This window comes from Coregonus lavaretus (genome assembly GCF_964263955.1).
Source record: "Coregonus lavaretus genome assembly, chromosome: 3".
NCBI classification, from domain to species: domain Eukaryota; kingdom Metazoa; phylum Chordata; class Actinopteri; order Salmoniformes; family Salmonidae; genus Coregonus; species Coregonus lavaretus.
This window is the reverse complement of record NC_139990.1, coordinates 16,535,015-16,558,293: the sequence shown is the minus strand read 5'-3', so window position 1 is coordinate 16,558,293 and position 23,279 is coordinate 16,535,015. Positions and strand designations below refer to the sequence as shown.

The 23,279-nt window shown below is 42.8% G+C and overlaps 2 long non-coding RNA genes across 2 annotated transcripts; both read left to right on the top strand.

Annotated features, from left to right (window-relative positions):
* The first annotated feature begins 14,123 nt into the window (after positions 1-14,123).
* On the top strand, positions 14,124-17,014 carry LOC311124127. The gene is made up of 8 exons (XR_014612692.1): positions 14,124-14,361; positions 15,339-15,427; positions 15,680-15,826; positions 15,947-16,092; positions 16,201-16,337; positions 16,462-16,555; positions 16,646-16,757; positions 16,846-17,014. It is a non-coding gene; the product is annotated as an uncharacterized lncRNA (long non-coding RNA).
* A 6-nt stretch (positions 17,015-17,020) lies between these two features.
* Positions 17,021-20,604, top strand: LOC311124120. Its single transcript, XR_014612691.1, has 4 exons — positions 17,021-17,069; positions 17,161-17,332; positions 17,466-17,593; positions 17,720-20,604. It is a non-coding gene; the product is annotated as an uncharacterized lncRNA (long non-coding RNA).
* The last annotated feature ends 2,675 nt before the right edge of the window (positions 20,605-23,279 follow it).

The window sequence follows — 23,279 nt, the reverse complement described above, 5'->3', positions numbered from 1 at the left end:
CAAAAGGGTTCTACCTGGAACCAAAAAGGGCTCTACCTGGAACCAAAAAGGGTTCATCTATGGGGACAGCCGAAGAACCCTTTTGGAACCCTTTTTTTTCTAAGAGTGTACAGACAGAGAAACAGATAGACAGACATGTCTGATATACTCTGTAATGCTTCTATAACAGACAGGCCACAACATGTTTGTCAATGTCAGCAACACATTGGCCCGGCCCTCTCTCCTCCACATGCATCATATATTCTCTCTGTCTTTTATATACACTACCATTCAAAAGTTTGGGATCACATAGAAATTTCAAAATTGATCAGAAATACAGTGTAGACATTGTTAATGTTGTAAATGGCTATTGTAGCTGGAAACTGCTGATTTTGAATGGAATATCTACATAGGTGTACAGAGGCCCATTATCAGCAACCATCAGTCCTGTGTTCCAATGGCACGTTGTGTTTGCTAATCCAAGTTTATCATTTTAAAAGGCTAATTGATAATTAGAAAACCCTTTTGCAATTATGTTAGCAAAGCTGAAAACTGTTGTGCTGATTAAAGAAGCAATAAAACTGGCCTTCTTGAGACTAGTTGAGTATATGGAGCATCAGCAATTGTGGGTTCGATTACAGAGTCAAAATGGCCAGAAACAAAGAACTTTCTTCTGAAACTCGTCAGTCTATTCTTGTTCTGAGAAATGAAGGTTATTCCATGCGAGAAATTGCCAAGAAACTGAAGATCTCGTACAACGCTGTGTACTACTCCCTTCACAGAACAGCCAAACTGGCTCTAACCAGAATAGAAAGAGGAGTGGGAGGCTCCACTGCACAACTGAGCAAGAGGACAAATACATTAGAGTGTCTAGTTTGAGAAACAGATGCCTCACAGGTCCTCAACTGGCAGCTTCATTAAATAGTACCCGCAAACACCAGTCTCAACGTCAACAGTGAAGAGGCGACTCCGGGATGCTGACCTTCTAGGCAGAGTTGCAAAGAAAAAGCCATATCTCAGACTGGCCAATAATAAGAAAATATGAAGATGGGCAAAAGAACACAGACACTGGACAGAGGAAGATTGGAAAAAACTGTTATGGACAGACGAATTGAAGTTTGAGGTGTTCGGATCACAAAGAAGAACATTTGTGAGACGCACCAAATGAAAAGATGCTGGAGGAGTGCTTGATGCCATCTGTCAAGCATGGTGGAGGCAATGTGATGGTCTGGGGGTGCTTTGGTGGTGGTAAAGTGGGAGATTTGTACAGGGTAAAAGGGATCTTGGAAGGAAGAAGGAAGGCTATCACTCCATTTTGCAACGCCATGCCATATCCTGTGGACGGCGCTTGATTGGAGCCAATTTCCTCCTACAACAGGACAATGACCCAAAGCACAGCTCCAAACTATGCTATAACTATTTAGGGAAGAAGCAGTCAGCTGGTATTCTGTCTATAATGGTGTGGCCAGCACAGTCACCGGATCTCAACTCTATTGAGCTGTTGTGGGAGCAGCTTGACCTTATGATACGTAAGAAGTGCCCATCAAGACTGCAAATGGAGGATTCTTTGACGAAAGCAAAGTTTGAAGGACAGAATTATTATTTTAAATTAAGAATCATTATTTCTAACCTTGTCAATGACTACATTTCCTATGCATTTTGCTATATTTCCTATTCAAACTAATTTCATGTATGTTTTCATGGAAAACAAGGACATTTAATTGTTACCCCAAACTTTTGAACGGTAGTGTATGTCCGTAAAATACCCAGGGCCTTTAATGTAAAGACTTATAGCTGTATATCTGGCGGTCGATTGTCGGTTGTCGCTATATGACCGTAGAGTTATGATATATAATCTATAAGCTTTAGCTCCCATATGTTACCACCCAGCCGTGGTCAATGTTCCAGCCAAACATTCCGTGACAGAGATCCTACTCTGAGACAGTCCCATTTCATTTTCCACTTTTCAGCTTTTCCCAGCTCTGTCTGTGACACTGTAAATAAAAGTAGTCCTGGTCAAAAGTATTGCACTATATAGGAAATAGAGTGCCATTTGGGATGCAACCGGAGATTGTGATTACTGGAGATTTCCCTCTGTTTTCGAGCAGAGGCTGTTTTATGGTCGCGTTTCGGCATTTACGAGCACGGAAAGTTCCTTCTTAATTAGGGGTGCGATCGGGGAAAGTCTCTGGGAAACTGGGAAAACTGCGAGCTGGTCCACATTCTGTTCAGAATCTGACGGCATTCTGACTTCAACCACAGGAGGGGAAAGATCTGAGGTTCTCCTGGGAACCACTGATCCATATCACGGCTTAATAAACTACACAGGTTTATTGGAGGGTAGATGGTTCGCTCTCGTTCTCTCTCTCTGTGTGTGTATGTGTGTGTGTGTGTGTGTATGTGTGTGGACAGAGTTCCAGTTCAATATGAGAGGAATTTTAGGAGATGACCTCAGATTAAGAAATGGCTAGACTAGCCAAACATGGCTGCCACTGTGGTTGTCTGTGCCCAGCGAGAGGCCAGTTCTACAGCCCTCAAAGGCCCTTAGATGGCAAAACGCTTCCCTAACACACTCTCTCTCTCTGTCTCTGTCTCTGTCTCTGTCTCTGTCTCACTCAATCTCTCTCTCTCTCTGTAACACTGATACAGACAGAAATACAGACATTTACAGTGGCTTGAGAAAGTATTCAACCCCTTGGCATTTTTCCTATTTTGTTGCCTAACAACCTGGAATTAAAATTGATTTTTGGGGGGTTTGTATCATTTGATTTACACAACATGCCTACCACTTTGAAGATGCAAAATATTTTTTCTTGTGAAACAAACAAGAAATAAGACAAAAAAACAGAAAACTTGAGCGTGCATAACTATTCACCCCCCCCAAAGTCAATACTTTGCAGAGCCACCTTTTGCAGCAATTACAGCTGCAAGTCTCTTGGGGTATGTCTCTATAAGCTTGGCACATCTAGCCACTGGGATTTTTGCCCATTCTTCAAGGCAAAACTGCTTGAGCTCCTTCAAGTTAGATGGGTTCTGCTGTTGTACAGCAATCTTTAAGTCATACCACAGATTCTCAATTGGATTGAGGTCTGGGCTTTGACTAGGCCATTCCAAGACATTTAAATGTTTCCCCTTAATCCACTCAAGTGTTGCTTTAGCAGTATGCTTAGGGTCATTGTCCTGCTGGAAGGTGAACCTCCGTCCAAGTCTCAAATCTCTGGAAGATAGAAACAGGTTTCCCTCAAGAATTTCCCTGTATTTAGCGCCATCCATCATTCCTTCAATTCTTACCAGTTTCCCAGTCCCTGCCGATGAAAAACATCCCCACAGCATGATGCTGCCACCACCATGCTTCACTGTGGGGATGGTGTTCTTGGGGTGATGAGAGGTGTGGGGTTTGCGCCAGACATAGCGTTTTCCTTGATGGCCAAAAAGCTCAATTTTAGTCTCATCTGACCAGAGTACCTTCTTCCATATGTTTTGGGAGTCTCCCACATGGCTTTTGGCGAACACCAAACGTGTTTGCTTATTCTTTTTTTTAAGCAATGGCTTTTTTTCTGGCCACTCTTCCGTAAAGCCCAGCTCTGTGGAGTGTATGGCTTAAAGTGGTCCTATGGACAGATACTCCAATCTCCGCTGTGGAGCTTTGTAGCTCCTTCAGGGTTATCTTTGGTCTCTTTGTTGCCTTTCTGATTAATGCCCTCCTTGCCTGGTCCGTGAGTTTTGGTGGGCGGCCCTCTCTTGGGAGGTTTGTTGTGGTGCCATATTCTTTCATTTTTTAATAATGGATTTAATGGTGCTCCGTGGGATGTTCAAAGTTTCTGATATTTTTTTTATAACCCAACCCTGATCTGTACTTCTCCACAACTTTGTCCCTGACCTGTTTGGAGAGCTCCTTGGTCTTCATGGTGCCGCTTGTTTGGTGGTGCCCCTTGCTTAGTGGTGTTGCAGACTCTGGGGCCTTTCAGAACAAGTGTATATATACTGAGATCATGTGTCAGATCATGTGACACTTAGATTGCACACAGGTGGACTTTATTTAACTAATTATTTGACGTCTGAAGGTAATTGGTTGCACCAGATCTTATTTAGGGGCTTCATAGCAAAGGGGGTGAATACATGTGCACGCACCACTTTTCCATAATTTCTGTTTTAGAATTTTTTGTGGACAATTTTGTTTATGTCCATTACATGAAATCCAAATAAAATCCATTTAAATTACAGGTTGTAATGCAACAAAATAGGAAAAACACCAAGGGGGATGAATGCTTTTGCAAGGCACTGTATAGGGTTAGAATGGCTCCAACATCTATTCTACAACACCCGGAAATCTGCACCTTTTATTCTCTGTACCCAACGCACAAGAAGACCAGTTCTTAAAGCCTTTAGCCGTGTCCTTATTCTAGTCCTCCTCTGTTCCTCTGGTGATGTAGAGGTTAACCCAGGCCCTGCAGCCCCCAGTATCACTCATACTCCCCAGACGCTATCTTTTGTTGACTTCTGTAACCGTAAAAGCCTTGGCTTTTTGCATGTTAACATCAGAAGCCCCCTTCCTAAGTTTGAGTTATTCACCGCATTAGCACACTCCGCCAACCCTGATGTTCTAGCAGTGTCTGAATCCTGGCTTAGGAAGGCCACCAAAAATTCAGAAATGTCCATCCCCAACTACAACATTTTCCGTCTAGATAGCACTGCCAAAGGGGGTGGAGTTGCAATCTACTATAGAGATAGCCTGCAGAGCTCTATCATACTATCCAGGTCTGTGCCCAAACAGTTTGAGCTCCTACTTCTAAGAATCCACCTTTCCAGAAATAAGTCTCTCACTGTTGCCTCTTGCTACAGAACCTTAACAGCCCCCAGCTGTGCCCTGGACACCATATGTGAATTGATTTCCCCCCATCTATCCTCAGAGTTCGTACTGCTTGGTGACCTAAACTGGGATATGCTTAACACCCCGGCCATTCTACAATCCAAACTAGATGCCCTCAATCTCACACAAATTATCAAGGAACCTACCAGGTACAACCCTAAATCCGTAAACCTGAGCACCCTCATAGATATCATCCTGACTAACTTACCCTCTAAATACACCTCCAATGTCTTCAACCAGGATCTCAGTGATCACTGCCTTATTGCCTGTGTCCGTAACGGGTCCGCGGTCAAACGACCACCCCTCATCACTGTCAAATGCTCCCTAAAAAACTTTAGCAAGCAGGCCTTCCTAATTGACCTGGCACAGGTATCCTGGATGGATATCGATCTCATTCCATCAGTAGAGGATGCCTGGTTGTTCTTTAAAAGTGCTTTCCTCTCCATCTTAAATAAGCATGCCCCATTCAAAAAATGCAGAACTAAAAACAGATATAGCCCCTGGTTCTCCTCAGACTTGACTGCCCTTGACCAGCACAAAAACATCCTGTGGTGTACTGCATTAGCATCGAACAGCCCCTGCGATATGCAACTTTTCAGGGAAGTTAGGAACCAATATACACAAGCAGTTAGGAAAGCAAAGGCTAGCTTTTTCAAACAGAAATTTGCATCCTGTAGCACTAACTCCAAAACGTTTTGGGACACTGTAAAGTCCATGGAGAATAAGAGCACCTCCTCCCAGTTGCCCACTGCACTGAGGCTAGGAAACACTATCACCACCGATAAATCTACAATAATCGAGAATTTCAACAAGCATTTTGCTACGGCTGGCCATGCTTTCCACCTGGCTACCACTACCCCGGCCACCAGCTCTGCACCCTCCGTTCTGAAAGAGCTGCAAAATCTGGACCCCTACAAATCATCTGGGCTAGACAATCTGGACCCTTTCTTTCTAAAATTAGCAGCTGAAATTATCGCAACCACTATTACTAGCCTGTTCAACCTCTCTTTCGTAACGTCTGAGATCCCCAGAGATTAGAAAGCTGCCGCGGTCATCCCCCTCTTCAAAGGGGGTGACACTCTAGATCCAAACTGTTACAGACCTATATCCATCCTGCCCTGCCTTTCTAAAGTTTTTGAAAGCCAAGTTAACAAACAGATCACTGACCATTTCGAATCCCACCGTACCTTCTCCGCTATGCAATCCGGTTGCCGAGCTGGTCATGGGTGCACCTCAGCCACGCTCAAGGTCCTAAACGATATTATAACCGCGATCGATAATAGACAGTACTGTGCAGCCGTCTTCATCGACCTGGCCAAGGCTTTCGACCATCGCATTCTTATTGGCAGACTAAATAGCCTTGGTTTCTCAAATGACTGCCTCGCCTGGTTCACCAACTACTTCTCAGATAGAGCTCAATGTGTCAAATCGGGGGCCTGTTGTTTGGACCTATGGCAGTCTCTATGGGGGTGCCACAGGGTTCAATTCTCGGGCCGACTCTTTTCTCTGTGTATATCAATGATGTCGTTCTTGCTGCTTGTGACTCTCAGATCCATCTCTACGCAGACGACACCATTTTGTATACATCTGGCCCTTCATTGGACACTGTGTTAACAAACCTCCAAACGAGCTTCAATGCCATACAACACTCCTTCCGTAGCCTCCAACTGCTCTTAAACACTAGTAAAACTAAATGCATGCTCTTCAATCGAACGCTGCTGGCACCCGACCACCCAACTAGAATCACTACTCTTGGCGGGTCTGACCTAGAGAATGTGGACAATTACAAATACCTAGGTGTCTGGTTAGACTGTAAACTATCCTTCCAGACTCACATTAAGCATCTCCAATCCAAAATTAAATCTAGAATCGGCTTCCTATTTTGCAACAAAGACTCCTTCACTCATGCTGCCAAACATGCCCTCGTTAAACTGACTATCCTACTGATCCTTGACTTCGGCGATGTCATTTACAAAATAGCCTCCAACACTCTACTCAGCAAATTGGATGTAGTCTATCACAGTGCCATCCGTTTTGTCACCAAAGCCCCATATACTACCCACCACTGTGACCTGTACGCTCTTGTTGGCTGGTCCTCACAACATATTCGTCGCCAAACCCACTGGCTCCAGGTCATCTATAAATCACTGCTAGGCAAATCCCTGCCTTATCTTAGCTCATTGGTCACCATAGCAACACCCACTCGTAGTATGCGCTCCAGCAGGTATATCTCACTGGTCATCCCCAAAGCCAACACCTCCTTTGGCCGCCATTCCTTCCAGTTCTCTGCTGCCAATGACTGGAACGAACTGCAAAAATCTCTGAAGCTGGAGACACTTATCTCCCTCACTAACTTTAAGCATCAGTTGTCAGAGCACCTTATCGATCACTGCACCTGTACACAGCCCATCTGAAATTAGCCCACCCAACTACCTCATCCCCATATTGTTATTTATTTTGCTCATTTGCACCCCAGTATCTCTATTTGCACATCATATTATTTTGCACTATGGCCTATTTATTGCCTTACCTCCATAACTTGCTACATTTGCACACACTGTATATATATTTTCTGTTGTATTTTTGACTTTATGTTTTGTTTACCCCATATGTGTTGTTGTTTTTTATCACACTGCTTTGCTTTATCTTGGCCAGGTCGGAGTTGAAAATGAGAACTTGTTCTCAACTGGTTTACCTGGTTAAATAAAGGTGAAAAGAACAAACAAACAAAAAACAGTGAGTATATTACCCATGTCGATGTCTCCTGTCCAAAGACCAATGGAAACTCTCTGGCTCCAAATGTTGCTTACCCAGCCACCCACTCTCATTATTAGAATCCTTGGTTACGGAATGAACACAGGGTGGCTGGGAAGAATACAGCCGGGCAGAGGATGTTGCTGGGTAATCGTGACCCTATTGAAGACAGGTATTAACAGCTTCAATCAATCAATTAAATGTATTTATGAAGCCCTTTTTACATCAGCAGATGTCACAAAGTGCTATACAGAAACCCAGCCTAAAACTCCAAACAGCAAGCAATGCAGATGTAGAAACACGGTGGCTAGGAAAAACTATAGAAGAACTAGGCACTGAGGGGTGGCCAGTCCTCTTCTGGCTGTACCGGGTGGAGATTATAAGAGTACATGGCCATTAAGGCCAGATTGTTCTTCAAGATGTTCAAACATTCATAGATGACCAGCAGGGTCAAATAATAATCACAGTGATTGTAGATGGTGCAACAGGTCAGTACCTCAGGAGTAAATGTCAGTTGGCCTTTCATAGCCGAGCATTCAGAGGTTGTGACAGCAGGTGCGGTAGAGACAGAGTCGAAAATAGCAGGTCCGGGACAAGGTAGCATGTCCGGTGAACAGGTCAGGGTTCCATAGCCGCAGGCAGAACAGTTGAAACTGGAGCAGCAGCACGACCAGCTGGACTGGGGACAGCCAGGAGTCATCAGGCCAGGTAGTCCTGAGGCATGGTCCTAGGGCTCAGGTCCTCCGGGAGGGGAGGGAGAGGGGGAGAGAGAGAGAATTAGAGGAAGCATACTTAAATTCACACAGGACACCAGATAAGACAGGAGAATTGCATCATATATAACAGACTGACCCTAGCCGCCCGGCACACAGACTATTGCAGCATAGATACTGGAGACTGAGACAGGGGTGGGTCGGGGGACACTGTGGCCCCGTCCGACAATGCCCCCGGACAGGGCCAACCAGGCAGGATATAACCCCACCCACTTTGCCAAAGCACAGCCCCCACACCACTAGAGGGATAACAACAGACCACCAACTTACTACCCTGAGACAAGGCTGAGTATAGCCCACGAAGATCTCCACCGTATATAGCTTAAGTGGAGAGATGGAGATGGACGTGCGGAGAGGTGGAGGGGAGGAGAGGAGAGTAGCGGAACAAACAGCTGTGAGGGGTTATAAAGTGACCCTGTGTGTCCAGACTGTCCACAGCTTCACACAGCTTCCATCAGGGGATGAAACGTGTCTCTCCATTAATTTCTGTGTGACTCTCTCTCTCTCTTCCCCTCTCCATTCTTCTCAGGGGTTGTGCATGTGTGCATATTTACGTGCCTATGTGTGTGTGTCTTGAGATGAGGATGGGGTTAGGTCTTGAGATCCCATGGCCCCTGGGGCCCTCAATGATGAATGGATATGAACAGTAAACAGTCAGAGAAGAGCCTGAGTCGCAGATCACTGCAGGGATAGGATAGCAGTACGGAGGAGGAGGACAGGGAGAGGACTGTTTCCTCTCCCACCAGGTTCAGTGTTACCTTGCAGATGGTGGACTGGGGCTGGGACAGGAACTGGTGGAATTTGCCACTGTGGTGGTGTAGGCCTTGTCTGGGGCATTTGCCAGCCAACTGTCAAATCTACTTATTAAGTCTGTCCTTTTTTCTTTTTATTTCTCTCTCAAAGTATAAAATACTTAAATTAGCGTCAGGTGAGTTTTTTCTACAGTCTGGCTTCCTAGAAGATGGGGTTTATTTTGTATGTAGCAGGGTCAGAGTTGGTCTGTGGGTCAGGGTTGGGCTGCTGAGCGATGGTCTTGGTTTGACCGGGTCACACCTAACTATGTGACATGCAGACCAGACCAGTGTGAGTCAAACACTGACATACTGTACTACACACTACTACACAGATCTGCTGTGACCCTACACTAACCTGTTCCAATATCCACACCAGTAGGCTATACTCAGAATACTTGCCCAATACATTGCTTTGTTGTAAGTAGTATGCTTGTATGGACATTATAACATAGCCTACAACCTGAACGTTAGGACGTAGTCATAATCATCTGTTTATCATAACACTTAGGCTAATTGGACATGAGATTTAACTTAGCGACATCCCCCCACCTCCTCCACTTCCACTCCATATGGTCGGAAAGGACCATGGTGAGAATTTTACAGCAGATGGAAATTACCTTTGAACACAGATGAGACACAGTGGGGCTTATTTAGCAAATGTTCTGGTGGTGTTTTCGCACATCTAAAACTGTCACCACAAGCTAACAATTATCAATCGTGCTCAATAAGTATTTTTCTAACTTGAAATCTTATAGGCTATTCGGCAGCTACAGTATCTTAGTGAATAAACTCCAGTACGTTGATAAATCACCATCAGTGAGAGAATGATCAGGAGGAAGATAAGTATGAAGAAACACAAAGACACTGTATGGAAGACTTGATGGATGAGAGAGCTTCTTCAGAATCCGAGCTGAGTCCCGGCAGTAGGACGGCGGTACTGTTGGTATTCTGACTGGGGGTGACAGTTCCTGGTGCCTGTGAAGCAGCAGAGAGACTGCTCAGAGACCGGGGTTAGCTTTCTGTCTCCTGTCCAGCGGTGTTGGTGCCAGGGGTTAGCTGGTCGGCGGTGTGGTGCCTCTAGTCCCCTCACTCTCAGCTGAGATGAGGCAGTACCAGTAGCCGTGTCAAACCGCCAGGCGAGGGGACATACCGCCGGGGCAAACACTGACAGACAGGACTGTACACACCATGTATACCATCCAGGCATTGCCTAGTCCCCTGTGCCTAGTCCCCTCCCTGTCTGCCTGTCTGAGTCTATAGGGGCTCGAGCTGAAGCATATTAGGAAGGATTACTACTATGGGCTGTAGAGCTACTGTGTCACAGGGTTGGGTTGCAACCCAATGACACAGAGTCAAGGGCAGGCTCGGTCACTGGTGGGGAGTTTAACTGAGGATGTTCCGTCCTTTGATCCTACTGTATCCTCAGTAAATACAGGCTCGGTTGTCACACAAGTAAGATGTCAGGCTTTGTAGAAACCATAAAACACACTAGGAGGGATTGAGAGAGAGAAAGAGAGGGAGAAAGTGAGAGAGAGTAGAGGAACGAAAGCAGCCTGGGGGACTGAGAGGATCAGGGTATTTCTTGATGCTTGGAGTTGTTTAATGAGTGTCATGTGTGAGCTAATAGACTGGGGGTTTTGGGGTTTGTTGGACAGGAATTACATGACATTATTTGTACACAACGTTTCCAATATTATTACCTACAGCCAAAAATAACTTTGGGATATTAAATCGGCGTTCACTCACCAAAACTTCTACCAGAAATTCGACTTCCCTGACCTGGATCCTTTGTTTGAAATTCCCGATGCAGCCCCATACATCCCGGGTGCTACACCAAAACGTCAACACCGGAGGAGAGGGAGGAGAAATGGGGTTTCGGTCAGCCTCAGGCGGCAAGAAAACCATCCACTGCTTCCGAGTATATTATTCTCTAACATTCAATCACTGGACAAAAAAGTAGACGAGCTCAGGGCGAGAATCTCCTTCCAGAGAGACATATCCCACTGGGCAAAAACTGGTTGAATCAACCTTGTTTCCACATCATTTCAACACAAAAATGATATGTGATGACGTTGACTCAATGTGGAAAACTGATTGGATTTGCAAAAAGTCATCAACGTAAGGAAATGTCATATTTTTTCACCCAACTTTTAACCTACAGTAAATCCAATGACAGGGTGAAATTTTGGGTTGATTTCACATTGAATTCACGTTAGTTGACAACTCAACCAAATGTAAATCAAAACTAGACGTTGAACTGACGTCTTTTCCCAGTGGGAAGGGACTGTAACATAATCTGTTTTACGGAATCATGGCTATCTCCGGATATATTGTCCCAGTCCATACAGCCAGGGGTTCTCCGTTCATTACATTTTACATTTTAGTCATTTAGCAGATGCTCTTATCCAGAACGACTTACATACTGGCCCCCCGTGGGAATCGAACCCACAACCCTGGCGTTGCAAACGCCATGCTCTACCAACTGAGCTACACGGGGCTCATCACGTGGGCAGGAAGAAGGAACTCCGTGAAACGGAATTCCTTTTCTTCTCCCGATCTGGAATACCTCACCATCAAATGCAGACCGCATTACCTCCTGAGAGAATCCCCCCAAGCCGACACAGAGACGGCTCTCAAGGAACTACACTGGACTCTGTGCAAACAGGAAACCGCATATCCCGAGGCAGCATTTACGGTAGCTGGGGACTTTAATAAAGGAAATCTGAGGAAAACGCTCCCGAAATTCTAACACATCTCCTGTGCTACACGCGGAGAGAACACGCTTGACCGAAGTTACTCTCCCTTCCGGAAAGGCTACTAGGCCCTCCCCAGCCCTCCCTTCAGCAAATCAGATCACGCCTCCATGCTGCTCCTCACCACCTATAGGCAGAAACTTAAGAAGGAAATACCCATGGTAAGGACTGTTCAACTTGGGTCTTACCAATCAGATTCCTCAGGAGGTGCATAGAGGATGTTGTTCCTACTGTGATGATTAGAACTTATCCAAACCAAAACCGTAAATGGATGGCAGCATTCGCACCAAACTGAAAGCGTGAACCACCACATTTAACCACGGCAAGGTGACTGGGAACATGGACATGTACAAACAGACCAGCTATGGCCTCCGTAAGGCAATCAAACAGGCAAAACGACAGTACACGGACAAAGTGGAGTGACAATTCAATGGCCGGACACAAGACGCATGTGGCAGGGCCTCCAGCAATCATGCATTATAAAGGAAAAGCCACACCGACGCCTTGCTCCTGGACAAGCTCAACACTTTATTTGCCCGCTTCGAGGAAAACAACACCGAGATGCCGATGTGGGTCCCCACCACTCTCAAGAACTGTGGGCTACCTATCTCCGTGGCCGGTGTGAGTAAGACATTTAAGCGTGTTAGCCCTCACAAGGCTGCCGGACCAGACGGCATCCCAAGCAGTAGTTATATATCCACCACCATGCAAATCAAATCAAATCAAATGTTATTGGCCACATGCGCCGAATACAACAGGTGCAGACATTACAGTGAAATGCTTACTTACAGCCCTTAACCAACAGTGCATTTAATTTTTATAAAAAAAGTAAAATAAAACAACAACAAAAAAGTGTTGAAAAAAAAATAACAGAAGTAAAATAAAATAACAGTAGGGAGGCTATATATACAGGGGGGTACCGTTGCAAAGTCATTGTGCGGGGGCACCGGCTGGTTGAGGTAGTTGAAGTAATATGTACATGTGGGTAGAGTTAAAATGACTATGCATATATAATTAACAGAGTAGCAGCAGCGTAAAAAGATGGGGTGGGGGGTGGGGGGGCAGTGCAAATAGTCCGGGTAGCCATGATTAGCTGTTCAGGAGTCTTATGGCTTGGAGGTAGAAGCTGTTGAGAAGTCTTTTGGACCTAGACTTGGCACTCTGGTACCGCTTGCCGTGCGGTAGCAGAGAGAACAGTCTATGACCTGGGTGGCTGGAGTCTTTGACAATTTTGAGGGCCTTCCTCTGACACCGCCTGGTATAGAGGTCCTGGATGGCAGGAAGCTTGGCCCCAGTGATGTACTGGGCCGTACGCACTACCCTCTGTAGTGCCTTGCGGTCGGAGACCAAGCAGTTGCCATACCAGGCGGTGATGCAACCAGTCATGGTGGTGCAGCTGTAAAAAAAGTCTCGATGGTGCAGCTGTAAAAAAAATTGAGGATCTGAGGACCCATGCCAAATCTTTTCAGTCTCCTGAGGGAGAATAGGCTTTGTCGTGCCCTCTTCACGACTGTCTTGGTGTCTTTGGACCATGATAGTTCGTGGTGATGTGGACACCAAGGAACTTGAAGCTCTCAACCTGTTCCACTACAGCCCTGTCGATGAGAATGGGGGCGTGCTCAGTCCTCTTTTTTTTTCTGTAGTCCACAATCATCTCCTTTGTCTTGGTCACGTTGAGGGAGAGGTTGTTATCCTGGCACCACACGGCCAGGTCTCTGACCTCCTCCCTATAGGCTGTCTCATCGTTGTCGGTGATCAGGCCTACCACTGTTGTGTCGTCGGCAAACTTAATGATGGTGTTGGAGTCGTGCCTGGCCATGCAGTCATGGGTGAACAGGGAGTACAGGAGGGGACTGAGCACGCACCCCTGAGGGGCCCCCTTGTTGAGGATCAGTGTGGCAGATGTGTTGTTACCTACCCTTACCACCTGGGGGCGGCCCGTCAGGAAGTCCAGGATCCAGTTGCAGAGGGAGGTGTTTAGTCCCAGGATCCTTAGCTTAGTGATGCGCTTTGAGGGCACTATGGTGCTGTAGCTGTAGTTGTAGTCAATGAATAGCATTCTCACGTAGGTGTTCCTCTTGTCCAGGTGGGAAAGGGAAGTGTGGAGTGCAATAGATATTGCATCATCTGTGGATCTGTTGGAGCGGTATGCAAATTGGAGTAGGTCTAGGGTTTCTGGGATAATGCACAGTAAAAAATGGGGTGTTAATATTTCAGAGTAAAGTTATTTTAACCCAGATAGAGTATTTTCAACATTTTTGAGAGTAAAGTTGCTCTATCAGTGGAGTTAAAAGTGAGTGTAAAAATCTGCAGATACGCAGTGACAATTTCAACTCTACAGCAGTGATGAATACCCGCCACTCTGCTTTGCTGAAGTTTGGCACGTACGTTGGTGGAGGAAGATTGCGAAGGAGTAGCTAGGCCACAGATATTGCTAGGTAAGTTACATCCCCGTTTTTTCAACACCAAACCGGTATTTTTTAACTTTACATAATTTTAGAGTTGTGCTGATGTCAAGGTCATATTTTAAGTTACGAGTTCCATGCGGCGGTCCCCCTTGCAGTGACCTCGTCATCAGCCAGCTAAATTAGCTTGTAAGTTCAGATGGTTGACAGTAATAACTGTTATATGATATACCCATGGAATATGTTTGATATTTTTGTGAATGGCTTGCTGTTTCATATGGCTAAAAATAGGTAACGTTAACTTAGCTAATCAGTTCGTTTGAAGGACACCACCGTTTGGCATGAGCGCAGATTGTGCTTGTCATGCGGTTAGCTAGCTTGCAATCAGTATTGGTAACTGTCTTTCTTTGTGTTGCAATATTTTCACGAATGAAGTTTGTCAGAATGGTAAATACGTAAAATAACGTTCGCTAACAACAAAACATTTATACAGATAGTATTGTTAGCTAACGTTATTGTATAGCTTCCCAGGCTTCCTTACACTAACGTTAACTGTTTTTTATAAAGCTATATATAACGGTAATGTTAGCATGCTTCTGATAGTTAGCCAGCTAATGTTGGTGTTATAAAACGATAACTTAGATCACTGATTTGCATGACGGGTTTGTTTAACATTGCTTAACCATTTTAATGGTTAGCTACTGTTCGAACTAAAATGGCTAATGAGCTAGCTAACTTTGACACATAGCTAGTTATTTGGTAGCTAATGGGACAATGTGCCTCTAAACTTGAACTAGCCTACACCCATTTGCTGCAGAAAATGGCAGCTTAACGTTATATTCAACCAGCACAACTTTGTCTACTTCAGCCTTTGTAATTGCAGTGTAACGTCTAAGTAATGCATAGTGCATTGCGTAGCTAGTACTACTGAGATAAATGGATAGTTAGCTAACGCTTAGTTGAACCAGCACTAAATGATGATTTTGAATATATATTTTCTTTGTTAACAGAGGCAAAATGCTGTTGCGTGTTCAGCTCGGGGAAGAGCAGAAATACGTCAAGCTGTCTGAGCTGACATTCAATGCTTTCTTGAAAGAAGGTAGGTATAATAGGTTAAAGCAATACATATCACCCTAATGACAAAATAATACAGCATTAAGCTATTATCTTATGATATCTATTTAGGTCTATAGTCATTTCTGCTGTGCTTTATATTTTCAGTAACATAAAATCAGGTGCAGATCCTTGTCTTTCATCATTTTGTGAACACATGAGGCAACCTTAAGTATGAACTTGGATTCTTGTGAGAAGGGAATGCATGTTTTTCTTTTTTTTCTTCTTTTTTTAACAGTGTGTCTAAAATTCAACATACCAGAAAGCAGAAAGCCAGACATTAAGGTGTATGACCAGTCTGACACAGAAGTTGACTCAGATGTTTTTGAAGAATTAGTAAAGGAGTCACCTGGAACTTTCAGAATCATGCTGGGCAATGGACTTGGTATTCATTCATTCAATTAGTTTTTTAGTTTAAAGGCCAGAATGAGAACCTTTATTGTCTTAAAAATAACAGTTTATTGTAATATGTTTCTATGTTTTGCACAAATTTAATAATGAACAGATACCTCTCATTCATCATCATGCTCGGGTACATCTGATGACACCATCATTCTGAATTTCACTGTGTGTGACGATGTTGAAGAAGTAGCGGCTGGCGAAGGAAGCCAGCCTAAAAGGCCATGCCACATAAACTATGAGGCAAAAGCAGTAAGTGGTGAACATTGCTGTTAAGTCCAATCTGAATGTTGTTTCATCATGTGACAGCATTACATATTGTTTTACAATTACGGAAAGCACATTTCTTTCCACCTATAGCTGATTGAAAAAATCCTAACATCAAAGCCTGGTGGTGAACGCATTATGCAAGAGTATGGAAAAACCAAATCTCTGACAGATGCCACCAGAAGACAGATGATCAACATACTTGCTGCTGAGATGACAGAAACACATGGGTAAGCATTAAGCATATAGATGGGCTGTAAAGAAACATTGTTATTATTTTCCGGTTATTAATTATGTAAAATGTGTTGTGCAATATCAATTCAGTGTGATGTTAACTTTGAATTCATATGCTAGGACATCCCCCCCCAAAAGTGTCAGAGTGATGTATGCACAGGGGATAGTAGCTTTGTTTCCCTATCTAGAAGACCCATACTCACAACATGGATATGTAAGTAAATGGGTTATTGCAACATTATGCACATATTCACTCTATGAAATGGGAATAGTACTCCTTTATAATTTATTTATAATAATATAGGATCATTACTACGATCCGGAGAGTGGTTCCGGATACCTTGCATGGCGATTGAAGACCATACAAAGAAAAACAGCAGAGGAAAGAGGTGCCTCAGTCAGCAAATCTCCTAAAGGTATGTTTTCTGATCAGTGACATGTAATTATAATGGTGACCTGTGAATTGTACAGAAAGGATTTCTTAACACTGTATTTTGTCTTAAGTTGGTGGGCCAGGCCGTGATCGTCAGCCCTTCACCTATGACAGAGAGCCATCTGATGAGGATGTGGAAGCAGCTATTGCTGTTTTGAGACACTCTGCTGATGAAAACACTGTCCGTGAGAAGATGAAAATGACCTTCATATATCGGCAAGCAATGGTCAACGATGAAGCCAAATCATCAGATGTCTTCTCGGTCTTCCCAAGATTTCTGGACACACCAGGACTGGTATGACAACTTAATTCACTGCATCACCAAAAATATCCAATGAAGAATAAGGTAACACTCATTATTTCTGTCTTTGTGTGTTACATTGCAGATAGAACAAGATTTCAGACTTCTGTTTGGTGAGGCCACAGCCAACAAATTCTTGGAGAAGTGGCCAACCACTTTCAAAGCAAAAGTAATAAAGGAAAGCCATGGACTTGTATCCACCACAGAACTCTTGGATTTGATGCGCAATGCTGAGTCAGCTGCTGAAGTTGAGAATGGTATGAATGAACTGTTTTACTTTTTATGTGGATAATGTAGGTGTGCATTATATGTCCATAATGGTGCAAGTTGTGAATAAGAATGTTATGCTACGGCACAATGTTAACCAGGTTTTTATTTACTTATTTGTAGGCTGGGACAGTGACATGTCTGCCATCTTGCTGCTGCTACATTTGCTACCACCATCTGCACAAGGTAGAAAGAGGCCGGGAAAGATGTCTGCATATCAAGCTGTAGATCAGCTCATCAGATTTCAAAAGGTATGCTTAACAGTTGTTTAAAATATATATTCCATCATCTCAATCTTGTGCACAGTTTGAGGTGATCTTATCTATTGTCAGAGGTTAGTCACCAAAACAATTCTGTTGAATGTGTTTTTTTTGTAGGTTGGAACCAGTGTGCAGCAGCATCTTGACAACATCACCCAAAGCAGTCAGCCCTACCTTCTCGCCCAGGGATCCACACAGAGCAGCATTCACTCCTACTTCATTGTGGTTGACAAGCATGCTCTTCCATGCAAGGCAACAGGTTCAGTAGGAGCTTTTGACGAAGTCTTTAAAGCCCATTACGTATTTGGTACGTCATACAGTTCTTCCTTGAGCAGCTTTTTCACTTTTGTGCAAACAACCATCTATAACATCGACATGGGGGAAACAAAGGAGACTCCTAGAGTTGCTGAGTTGCGAGCAAGAATGGTGCGTTAGTTGAGATAAAACTATGAAGTGTTTTCTTTGCAAAAGTGACCATGGAAGTCCAAACAACCTTGTTAAGCACCTTAAGATAATTCATGGGCTATGTACAGGCAGGACTCTTTTTCTGAAATGTGGTCAAGAAGGATGCTCACGTTCTTTTGGTAGCTTTTCTGGTTTTAGAAAACATCTTAACAAGTGCCACGGAGAAAGTTTAGTAGATTCTATAGAAGATGATCTTTCAGACCCTCAAAGTACCGTCAACACCAGTAATATTTCTCATGTTGAAGTGTCGACTGAATGTTTAGAGGCTGAGTCAGAGTTATCTTCGCCATACATTGTAAATAGTTGTGCAGCTGTTATTTCTGATCTAAAGGCAGCAGGTGTTGGTCAAAGTACAGTAAATACTGTAGTGATTTCCATGGAAGAGATTGTTCAAGATATTCATCAGCATGCTAAAGAAACAGTGATAAAGCATGTATTTAGTAATGAAAGAGAAACAGAAATGTGCAAGAAAGTTGAGGCGTGTTTTGAGGGGTTAGAGAATCCTTTCACAGTTCTAAATTCGGAATACAAGCGATCAAAATTTATGACTGCCAAGTGGGAAATAGTAGAACCAGTTGAATGTGTGATTGGTTCAAGATTTGACACAAGACGAAATAAAAAGACTGGAACATATGATCAGGTAGTAGTTCAAGATAAATTCATGTATATTCCAATTTTATCTACACTGCAGTCAATATTTAAAAGTCAGTATTTTGCAGAAATGTTGCAAAGCTCAGCTACCAGCAACTCTAGACTGAGAGATATTTGTGATGGATCTTTTTTTAAAAGTCACCCCCTGTTCTCAACTGAGAAGCAGACAATACAGGTCCAGATGTTCTATGATGATTTTGAGGTCGCCAACCCATTGGGTTCCAAGCGAGGTATTCATAAATTGGGTGGAGTATATTTTACTTTAAGAAACTTCTCTCCAAAATGGAATTCTTTTTTGGCTAACATACACCTGTGCGCCTTATTTCATACTCAAGATGTTAAACGATATGGTTTTAGTGAAATTTTTGCTCCCATTGTTCGAGACATTAAAGTGTTAGAGAGCGATGGTATTGAGATTCCATTATACAGTGGTTATGTACGTGGCACTGTAGTACAGGTAACAGGTGATAATTTGGGTTTGCATAGTTTGTTTGGTCTGGTGGAGTCTTTCAGTGCAAGGTACTGTTGCAGGTTCTGTTTAGCAGAAAAGGAGGACTTTCAAACAGAATTCTCTGAAGATTCTTCCAAAATAGTTTTACGCACCAAAGATATGCATACTGCTCACTGTCAAGAAATGGCTTGTAATCCATCCCTTCCGTATGTTTTTGGTGTGAAAAGGTCATGCATATTAAATTCATTGAGGTATTTTCACACAACTGAGAACTTCTCAGTTGATGTGATGCATGATGTGTTAGAAGGGGTTGGCCAGTACGAATTGAAGTTATTATTTCTGTATTTGAATGAAAAACATGTTACATCAGGAGAAATACATTCAAGAATACAAAGTTTTGATTATGGTTTCACAGAGAGAAATAACAGGCCTGTGACTGTTAATTTAAGTGAAGGATCTAATGATCTGGGACTGAATGCAATTCAGTCCTGGTGCTTACTTAGGAATGTTCCTCTTATCTTTGGAGATTTGGTAACTTCTACTGACCAACACTGGGGCCTGCTTCTTTTATTATTGCAAATAATTAACATTATATTCTCGCCCATGTTATCTCAAGGTCTATGTGTATATTTAAAACATTTGATTGTTGATCACCATACACTGTTTAAGAAGTTGTATCCTCAGAAAAAACTTTTACCAAAGCACCATTTTCTTATCCACTATCCCCGCTGCATCCAGAAAATAGGGCCTGTACTTCATAGTTGGTGTATGAGGTATGAAGGCAAACATAATTTTTTCAAAAAACAGCTTAAATCGTTTAAAAATATTACCAAAACGCTGGCAAAAAAGCATCAGAATCATATGGCATATAGTTGGCGAAGATCAACAACTTTTAGTCGGTTAGATATTGGTCCAGGAAAAATGGTGGCTTTAAATATGGTAAAAGGAGGTTCTGAAATTGCTTTGGCAATGCAAGTGCCCAGTAGCATTCAGGTTATGAAGGTTAATTGGGCTAAACATAATGGGTATGTTTATCGCCCACACTTGGTTATCTGTGGCGAAGTTGACTCTGAAGTGCCCTTGTTTTATCAGATTGAGTCAGTTCTGATAATGTGTGAAAAACTGTTACTACTCACAGTGCCTTTAGTTACAGTAACTTTTCAAGAACATTTCCATGCATATGAGGTGATCAGATCAAAGCATGATTTAGTTTTTTTTCATGTCGACAACCTGCACTACCCTAGACCTTTTGACATACAAAGGTCATATGGAGGAAATGACACAGCTCTCCTTGTTGTGCCATATTGCTTTCTCTGGTGAACATTTTTATGATGTTATACTTCTGTCATAGACAAGGCAATGGGTGTACAATGTAAATTCACGGACATTGAAATTATACTTTTTTTTTTCAATAAATGTGGGTGCTCTCATCTTGTATTATTGTGCTTTGTTTTATTTGATAGTATTGATCTTTCTATAATTCAGTAACACTACATCATATGATTTAAATTAAAAAAAAAAAAACACTGTAGAGAAATGAAAAGTAAATATCATTACACTTTAAAGTGTCATTTTTTAAAGTAAAATTGTAGTTGACTTAACTCTATACAGTGTAATCATATTACTCTCAACAGTGTGATTAAACTACAGTGTTAAATATTTTGACACATTTCATTGTTATTTTTTACACAATATGGAGTAGAATTAACTCTAAAAGTTTTACACTGACCAAAGAGTACATTTTACACTGATTTTGAGTGGGACCAAATGTTATCTGAAACAGAGTTAAATTCAACTCGATAGGAGTTAAATTAACACTTCTGTTTTTACTGTGTGGTGTTGATGTGAGCCATGACCAGCCTTTCAAAGCACTTCATGGCTACAGACGTCAGTTAGTCATTTAGGCAGGTTATCTTAGTGTCTTGGCTGGAGTGTTTATGGACATATTCAATCTCTCCCTATCCCAGTCTGTTGTCCCCACTTGCTTCAAGATGTCCACCATTGTTCCTGTAACCAAGAAAGCGAAGGTAACTGAACTAAATGACTATCGCCCCATAGCACTCACTTGTCATCATGAAGTGCTTTGAGAGGCTAGTTAAGGATCTACTGCTGTACAGTTGAAGTTTACATACACTTAGGTTGGAGTCATTAAAACTCGTTTTTCAACCCCTCCACAAATATCTTGTTAACAAACTATAGTTTTGGCAAGTCGGTTAGGACATCTACTTTGTGCATGACACAAGTAATTTTTCCAACAATTGTTTACAGACAGATTATTTCACTTATAATTCACTGTATCACAATTCCAGTGGGTCAGAAGTTTACATACACTAAGTTGACTGTGCCTTTAAACAGCTTGCAAAATTCCAGAAAATGATGTCATGGCATTAGAAGCTTCTGATAGGCTAATTGACATAATTTGAGTCAATTGGAGGTGTACCTGTGGATGTATTTCAAGGCCTACCTTCAAACTCAGTGCCTCTTTGCTTGACATCATGGGAAAATCAAAAGAAATCAGCCAAGACCTCAGAAAAAAAGTTGTAGACCTCCACAAGTCTGGTTCATCCTTGGGAGCAATTTCAAAACGCCTGAAGGTACCACGTTCATCTGTACAAACAATAGTACGCAAGTATAAACACCATTGGACCACGCAGCTGTCATACTACTCAGGAAGGAGACGCGTTCTGTCTCCTAGAGATGAACGTACTATGGTGTGAAAAGAGCAAATCAATCCCAGAACAACAGCAAAGGACCTTCTGAAGATGCTGGAGGAAACAGGTACAAAAGTATCTATATCCACAGTAAAACGAGTCCTATATATCGACATAACCTGAAAGGCCGCTCAGCAAGGAAGAAGCCACTGCTCCAAAAACTGCCATAAAAAAGCCAGACTACAGTTTGCAACTGCATATGGGGACAAAGACCGTACTTTTTGGAGAAATGTCCTCTGGTCTGATGAAACAAAAATAGAACTGTTTGTCCATAATGACCATCGTTATGTTTGGAGGAAAAAGGGGGTGCCTTGCAAGCCAAAGAACACCATCCCAACCGTGAAGCACGGGGGTGGCAGCATCATGCTGTGGGGGTGCTTTGCTGCAGGAAGGACTGGTGCACTTCACAAAATAGATGGCATCATGAGGAAGGAAAATTATGTGGATATATTGAAGCAACATCTCAAGACATCAGTCAGGAAGTTAAAGCTTGGTCGCAAATGGGTCTTCCAAATGGACAATGACCCCAAGCATACTTCCAAAGTTGTGGCAAAATGGCTTAAGGACAACAAAGTAAGGTATTTGAGTGGCCATCACAAAGCCCTACCTCAATCCTATAGAAAATGTGTGGGCAGAACTGAAAAAGTGTGTGCGAGCAAGGAGGCCTACAAACCTGACTCAGTTTCACCAGCTCTGTCAGGAGGAATGGACCAATATTTACCCAACTTATTGTGGGAAGCTTGTGGAAGGCTACCCGAAACATTTGACCCAAGTTAAACAATTTATTGGCAATGCTACCAAATACTAATTGACTGTATGCAAACTTCTGACCCACTGGGAATATGATGAAATAAATAAAAGCTGAAATAAATAATTCTCTCTACTATTATTCTGACATTTCACATTCTTAAAATAAAGTGGTGATCCTAACTGACCTAAAACAGCGAATTTTTACTAGGATTAAATGTCAGGAATTGTGAAAAACTGAGTTTAAATGTATTTGGCTAAGGTGTATGTAAACTTCCGACTTCAACTGTACATGTCATTCTTAATATATCTTGTGTAAATTCATCCGGGGGTATATACGTATAGAGTGCATTTGGATTACTGTTACAGTGCTATTTGGGTTGTTAATTGGATTCATTCCAACATTCTTGATTTCTTGTTATGTTTAAAATTACTTTTTTGATTATTTGTGTACTTGTTTGACATTTTACTGCATTGTTAGGAGCTAGTAACATAAGCATTTCACTGCACCCACTATAACATCTTCTAAACTGTGTATGCGACCAATAAACTTGATTTGGAAAGTGTTGCTGAGGAGGATCAAGGAAGATTAGTTCCAGAGGCTCCTGCAGGCTCAACACCAGGCATGACAGGGTGGGCCGGACAAAGGCAG